At 45.9% G+C, this 7799-nt stretch overlaps 1 long non-coding RNA gene across 1 annotated transcript; it reads right to left on the reverse strand.

The window, feature by feature from the left end:
* Positions 1 to 1549: 1549 nt before the first annotated feature.
* On the reverse strand, positions 1550 to 6232 carry LOC112988917 (uncharacterized). The gene is made up of 4 exons (XR_003260657.2): positions 6103 to 6232; positions 4218 to 4338; positions 2322 to 2447; positions 1550 to 1601 (listed from the first exon to the last, which is right to left on the reverse strand). It is a non-coding gene; the product is annotated as an uncharacterized LOC112988917 (long non-coding RNA).
* Between the last annotated feature and the right edge of the window lie 1567 nt (positions 6233 to 7799).

The raw sequence follows: 7799 nt of genomic DNA on the forward strand, positions 1-7799 counted from the left end.
AGTGGGCACCAGTTCAGAGGCTGCAGTCTATCCTCGCTAGGGTGGCTGCCAGTCCGGGCTGCAAAGTGCCATGGGGCCTCTGCAAGGGTTTGTAGTCATCTAAAGCAGCAGAGCTGTAGACCTGGTAAAGAAATCTCCAGCTATTGGAGACTCCTTCCTTTGTTTTATGGCTTGAAAAGTAAATGAAAGGCTGCATGACTCTCCGCAGGTTGAAATAGCTAAGTTTCACAGTGCCCTGCGTGTGAGTTTCGGCATAGTTCTCCAGGCTTGCGACAGCGTTCCCATAATCTCATAGATTTCGGTGTCAGTCACGGTGTTAATAGCTTTACCAGATTTTGTTGTTTTAATGCAGCACAGTGAATAATATTTCTGGGCCCTCATATGAAAAAGGATTAGCTGCTGGAAAACTCTTTGTTTGTTTGTCTTACTGTTTCTTTAAAGCAGTAAATAAAATGTGAAAATAACAGTACTGTATATTGCAAATAATAGGCTATTTTCTCCCCTGGTTTCATGCTGGAATGGATGTCATTTGTCAAGTGAGGATGAATCGTATAAGTCATCTTAAATGTGATTTGCCACCTGCCTGATTGTTCAGAAGTGTAGGCATGCTTAATTAATCTAATTAGTCAATGCACATATAAGAAGAAAATTTACAGGCTCTCTATCATCTTAAAATAAAGCATTTTTGTTTTCCTAGGATAAATAATTCATTATAGAGTTGAGTGCTAGACTCTAATCCTGGATACCTGGCTTTTTTTATAATAAAAAATAGAATGATGGTGTCATTTCTTCCTCTTTCCCTTTAGGTTTAATTTGGCTTCTCTTTAGACAGGGATTTCGTGAAGGAATGGGGTACATCTGCACTGGAGAAAAATAAAATTCCTGGTTCGCACACTGTATGCATTTTCTTGTGAAAGATGGTGTCTCTTTTGGTACAGATGCAGAACTGCAGAACATGCATGGTGTATTCTTCTGCTTCAAAGGCTGGTCCATTACTTAAGACAATATTGTTTACAAATGGAGCAAGGAGAACTGAATCTTTCTGGTAGGAGGAATGCTACACATACAAACCAGTACAACGCAATACAGTCCAGCTGTAAACATTTGGACAGGTGGGCAATCTTAAATTCATAAAATTACATCATCATTAGCTGCCTAAAATTGCTGTGAAAAAGAAGGTCTGAATAAAGGGAGGTCCTGAAGGTCAAAGGTAAACTATAGACACCATGGATTTTAAATAACTATTGGAAGAGGGTCCAAACTTTTGGCCAGATCTCTGCCTTGCCTGCTGTATGGGCCTGTAGGAGGGCTGTAGGAATAGCTGGACAGGAGCTAGTGAGTCGGTTGCAGGATGGGAAGGCAGAAGTCCTGGCAGGCTCTTCTGCCTTGGAGGCAAGATCTAAGGGAGGAATGGAGAAAAGTTGCAGAGAAAATATAAGAATTTGTACTTAGCTGAGATAAGAGTTGAGAAGTGAGCTGAGAAAAGAGTTGAGAAGCGCTGAAGAGAAGTAGAATGGTAGTCACAGGAAAATGATTGCTATATCATCACCTTCAGGAAGAAGATAGCATTCCCCATCCACTGTCTGCTTTGTGGGAAAATCCTGAAACACAGAGAAACCCTTTTGTTGTTTCTGTGCCAATCTACAAAGCAGCAACTTGCCCAGCTCTTCACACCTTGGCATGAGAAGGGTGTCCATTACGATGAGACCCTGCCTTCAGCAGATGCAAGCTGGCTAATTCTGTGAATTGTAGCTATTCTCTTGCAATGGTTTCTCTAGGGACATAGTAAGACAATGAAGACCCTCTCTGAGGTTCTTGCTGCTATAGTTCTGCTATCGGGAAGGATGAAATTTGGTGTGAAGAAAGGGAGAGAATTTACCAGCTGATTGTATTTTAAAACAGTCTATGCTATCCAGAGTGGAAAGAAATTCAGTATACTGTACTTTGAGCGAGGTTTTGGGTTTCTTTTTTCTTATTGGCTCTGTAAACAGCCTTATAAAATGTGTTAAATGCATGTTCTTTAATAACAACTTTAAGAAGATGTCTTTCAGCTTTGAAACTGGTAAGCTTGGAGTGAGCTTTGACACTGGTAAGCTTTGCTTTCTGTCAGGATGTTGAGACAATTCCTTCCCTGATTAGCAGGTTTAGTCCTGCTTCTTAGCCTCCAGATCCATGAGAAAACTCCCTGAACCGGATTCTCCATTGAAATACATGGTATGAAGTTGCCAGGACAAGTGAAATTACTGGCTGTAATTACTGACTGTGGCTGAAGGAGAATCAAAGCTGTTTTGTGGCTGGATTTGTACTGCTGTAGTACTTACCACTGTTTTTTATAGTTCTCTTCACAACCCCATGGCAAGTTTGACCACCAAGGCAGAAGCTCTGGTGAGGGGATATTTAAGCAATAAATTTTGCTCAGTTTTCATGCAGAGATTAGGGCAGAACTCCTGCAAAACAAATTAATATGAAACTGCATAGCTGATATATTAGAACCACAAGTGTTACTGTGGCTATAGTTACAAATGAAAAGTCGCCTGTTTCAAGGTGTTGTGACACTGTCCTAGTAATTCTGCTTGATTTTAGAAACTTATTAAATGGATGGAAAAGGTAACCTGTTCCAAGAGCTCAGCTCCCATGCACTGTGGCCAGGCCAGTGGATTGCTCGTTTGTCTCGGTGGTGGTGCTGGATATGGGGATGCTCTCCGGTGCGCACTGTAGTGTTGAGCATTGCCTACTTGCTCTTTTAACTTGTGGAAACTTGACTTTACCTTTCCATAACAATTTCAGCCTGCGACGAAACTCCCTTTTGCAGAGCTTTCTGCAGGATTGGGGCTGAAGTCTTTCTGCATTTTACAAAAATGTGTTATCCGCTGCTCTTGGTGTTTGCGGAGTTTTTGTTACTGCCGCATCTGCGTGACCAGTAGTCTTTGAACATACATCTTTGTCTCACAACTGCTCAGTGAGATAGCAGTAGAGTTGTTCCCATTTTCTATTTGAAAATCGAGGCGGAGTTGTTAGAACTCGGACCCAACAGTTATGGGAACTACTGATTTTTAGGCACCAGGGCCTAGCAATGGACTTCCCAGCTCTGAGTTAGGTAGCTGGGAAGTGAGGGGAGACTAGATATTTCAGGATGGAAATTATGGATTCAGTATGAATGCTAGCCCCAAATAAATACACCGACAACAGAGAGGGTGCATCTTGGGCTCTTGGGAGATAGGACGTATAGGTGCTTTTCTCAGTGCTACCAGGAGGTGCCTCTCTCTACTTGGGATATATAGACCACAAAGAAAATTGCCTAAGCCTTTCCTGGCAGAAATTGGTCTGGGCTTATTCCTTGTTTCTTTCCGAAAGAGCTGTGTTGGTGCTACGGACCTCTATCACGGTAGCCCAGTGGCTAGAGAGCTTGTTGAGGATGAGGAAGATGAAAGTTTCTCTCCTTTTTCTGGGGAAGTCACGATTTCACCTTTCCCTTTCAGGAGTTCGCTGGGGTGTCCTGGGCCAGCCCAGGGCAGCTGGGCTGCGCCTGCAGACGGATCCGTGCTGTGCCTCACAGTCCTGGCCCCCATGGCATCCTCACATCCACATGCTGGGATGAAATCTTTGCGTGTCCAGGTTTCCTTCGGAAGGGAATCCAGGGGCACGTACAGAGAGGGAGCAAGGTGTGTTTCAGCAAGTCTCCCGAAGTGAATTAGGAGAAAGCAGGAGCACAGGGAGCTCTGCCCCTGCCCCTCTCTGCAGACTTGGCCTGAGTTCCTCCAACTGAAAATGCCCAGCAGAGAAATCACAGTGCACACGGGCACGGAAAGGGTGGCAATTACTCTGTGCCCTCGTGATCTGGGATTTCCCTCTGGCAGGGGGCACTTGGGTCCCTGCTCCAAGGACTGTCTATGTATTTTCTTAAGAAAAATGTTTTCTTGCTTTATTGTCTCCACCATTGTATTTTAGGCCAAATTTTGGACCAAAGCTATTTGGCAATGTCACTTTCTAGAAGTGAGATTTCTCTTTTACTATTTCTGTCTCCCCAGTGCTGAGTGCTTCCTGTGTGTCTGATCCCATCACTGCGTTTAGCCTATCATAAATGCAAATAATGATAATTAGATGGTGAATAAGGCTATTACAGATGCAGTTTGGTGCATATTTCACTGATTGGGCCAAATCAGGAAGCTAGGCAATGCACACTGGCAGCTTTGCGAGTAAAAGTGCTTATTACTTACCTCAGATTGTAATGTGCTACCAATTAATTGCTCACAAATCTCTGGTGTCAGTTTGTGTAGGTTGTGAGGAGTGGTAAATCATTAACTTTCCGTAGTGCGGAGTTGAATTACAATGCCAGTCCTGCAAGGTAGGAAATTTGCAAGTTTAATCTGGTGGAAAAAATCCTTTTGTCTACCGGCATCCCGCTGGTTGGGCCGAGAAGACACACTCGGCGCTCTGGCTCCTTTAAAACCTTTCTTCTGTTTTGCGCTCGGTGGGTTTTGGCCTCTCACGCACGGGCCTTCCCTCCGTGGGCGGCCTCCCGCGCCGCGGCGGCGTCCGGCAGGCGCTGGGCTCCCGGGGCCGGTGCCTGGAGGAGCAGCCCTGCCGGCCGCGTGCTGGGCCCTCGTCCCCTTCGGGGCGGCAGCAGGCGCTGAAACCGAGCAACGCGCGCCCGGAGAGCAGGCTGGTGCGGGACGAGCAAACGCCACAACAAAGGCAAAACCAAAAAGCAGCCGCAACAAAAAGAGCAGGGCAGAATAAGAAGTGCCTGTGATTTGGCAGACAGCTAAAGCGCGGTGCAGCCGTCCTCCCGCCGTGAGAAGGGGAACAAATCCAGTTCTCGGGGCGCTGACAGACTCTACCTGAACGTTTGTCTGGAGAAGGCAGTGTGGGCAGTAGCCAGGATTAACTTGCCTAACAATTGCCTATAGCAGTTATGTTTTTTCCTCATATGTAGCGTTAACTTGTGTTGCCACTGATTCTGCTGATGACGGGTTGCTCTGAAGTGCTGCCTAGTGCTCTCTCCCTTTTGGTCTGCTCCCAGTAATTTTCAAGCGTATCTCCAAAGCTCTGACAGAATTTGGGGTGTCTAACACAATCCTTCCTTGGCACATCCCGTGATAGACCTAGTGTCTGGCAATGACTCTGCTATGCCTTTCGCAAAATTCGGTCTTGAGAAAGATCCAAAGTCAAAGTGTGGCATTTCAGAAGGTAAAAGATGCTGTTTCTGAGTCACCAGATCAACAGCAATCTCCGTGCTCAAAGTTCAGTCCTAAGCAGAAAATAGCATTCTTTCCCTCAGCCCGACCAAGACTATCGAGCTCATGGGTGGAATTGCACAAATGTGTTTCACTGCTTTTTAACCATGTCTTGCCCACATTCCTTGTAATCAGGACCTAGAAAGAGAAGTCCCTTCGGTTTGCAAGAAAAAGGTCAAAAGAGAAGCAAATCTGTAATTGCAGAATCATTGTTTGTGTCTGTTTGCGTCTAACGCCAAGCCCTGTGCGTTCAGAGGAAGCCCTAGCCTAGCCTTCCAGGGGGAAGGCGCCCGGGTTCGCTGCTCTGTGTTTACCTCTGCAAGGGTTGCCATGGAATAATTTATTTTGCTGAGTTTGTCTGCCCAAAGGATACATTTGTGCCCTGTGGCACTGGAGTGCTGACATGAAGACAGTGTGCTGCAAATTATACGCTGTGGGGCGAGGGCTTCAGACCAGGCACAGTTTGACCTGAAGTAAATTTCTGTAGAAGCGAGGTGGGAATATATCAGCACTGTACATCTGCGCTGCTTCTGAAACGCTGTGTTTGTACAGCGAGACGTGAGCTGAGCTTCCTAGCGAAATGCTGTATCGGAGATTATCACCGTCGGAGGAGGATGAACAGGGGTAAACCTTCAAATGTCTTTTCAGTTTGTGCAGGTATTTTCAATGTTATCTGATCTATGAATAGAAAAAACCCCACTAATCAGGATAAGGACTGCTTAGCATATATAAAAGCTGATGTGCCTTTCAGAGGTGCCAGTCAAGAGGGAGTGCTGGCTGAAGAGCAGCAGTGATTATTGCAAAGTTTGTGAGTGCTCAGGACTTTTTTTTTTTTTATGCTTAACTACAAGGGAATTGTAAATACCTGTGAAGGAGAAAGTGCAGTTGCCAGAAAGATTGTCGTCCTTTTCTGCCACTCTCTGTAAAAACACCTCCTTGAGGAGTCACATTTTTTGCTGCTCCCTGGGTAAATTCGTGGGCTTTGGTGTCACCAGTGGCTCCTCAGTCTTGGAGTGGTTTTTCCCCTCGGTGCAGGCAGCTTTTGTACCCTGTGCTGTTGTCAGCGGTGCAGGCCAGCTGCTTGGCCGGGAGGAGCAGCGGTGGCAGTGCTCCCCTCCGGTCGTGTGCTCAGCGGGTCGCAGACCCCCCCGAGCTGCTCTGCTCGGGGCAGCCCGGCCGTACGCTGCGGCAGCTTCATCGTGTCTGCTTGCGTCTTGTCTCTTGCCCTCTTTGAGCGGCGTGCGGGGCAAAGCCGCCGCAGTCCCCTTGCACGGGGAACGCGAGATCTGAGGCCCTGTCCACAGAGCTGATTTAAATAGTAGACAGTTTTATTAAAATGTAATTCGAGCCACTCTGGTGCTATTAACTACAATAAAAATGTTTTATTTATTCTATCTGTAGTATATCCAGTTTATGATACATCCTAGTAGCTCTGATAGGTTCATTTCTTTGTCATTTGCTCAGTGAAAGATGGAGGAGGGCTGGAATCCGTGGTGGTGTTATGTGGGAGTTATTTGTGCCTTGTGTCTCAGTATTCCCCATCTTAACGACTCTCCCTTGGTTGTAGCCTTTCATCTGGCGTGAAGGTAGCTGAGCTTCACCATCGTTTTCTGCATGAAAGAGGGGGAAGGGAGGAGTGCTGGCATTTTATATGGCCATGAGATGATAATACCTCTGCTGAGCAAGAGCTACAAAATAAACTGCAAATATTTTCTTAAATGGTTAAATTCAGCTGCATAAGAACTCTTATTTTAGTTTCATGTGCCCCATGATGTAAGGTAGACTTCTTGCTCAGTCACAACTAATTTAAACAGCTGACTATTGGGATCAAACCACAGAGTCAAGGCAATTTGCAGAACTCTTAACTGAATTCTTTCCTCCCAGCAGGGGGAAAAAAAAAGCTAAATTTGCTAGAGAAATTATTCATTGTGAATCATTCACTTAATTCTCATAATAAATGGTTTCCTACCCTTGGTTCTATTGACTAATTACTGTGTTTAACATTCTTACTTGCTTTTGTTTTCTGCTCAGCTTAATTTTGTTATGATGAGATAGTCTGGAAAAGTCCAAACTGTGGGATGAAATGTCGGCATCTGTACTGGTCTAGCTCCCACCGAGCACCAGGATTTTGCCCACAGATTCTGCTGCAGCCATTCACTGCTAAATTAAATTTAGTAGAGTTAGTGGAAGAATTGTGTCCTGGGTAGTGGAGCCTCTCCTTAGGCTTCTTGCTGTGGAGAAGACTACACATGAGGCTCTTTTAGCTGGTACTATTTTCTGCTGTGTCTTTGACTAGCTTCTCTGGGTTGGTGAAGTAGCTTAGAGCTGCAGCCCTGCTCCCTTTTTGCTTCTCTTTCCAAAGCTCTGCAGTGCACACAGCAGTGTATCTGCAGAGCCTCCACCTCCACGGGATTTCTGGCTCCCTGTGCTCGGCTTCCAAATGCGGCAGGAGCTGTCCCATGGGCTACCCAAGGAGGTTGGTTTTGAGCTGCAGGTAGAGGTGGCCCCATGTGGCCAGAACTCGCATGCTCTTACGTGCTTCATACCCCTTGCCCCTAGTTG

Source organism: Dromaius novaehollandiae, chromosome 9, assembly GCF_036370855.1.
Source record: "Dromaius novaehollandiae isolate bDroNov1 chromosome 9, bDroNov1.hap1, whole genome shotgun sequence".
Classification (NCBI taxonomy): domain Eukaryota; kingdom Metazoa; phylum Chordata; class Aves; order Casuariiformes; family Dromaiidae; genus Dromaius; species Dromaius novaehollandiae.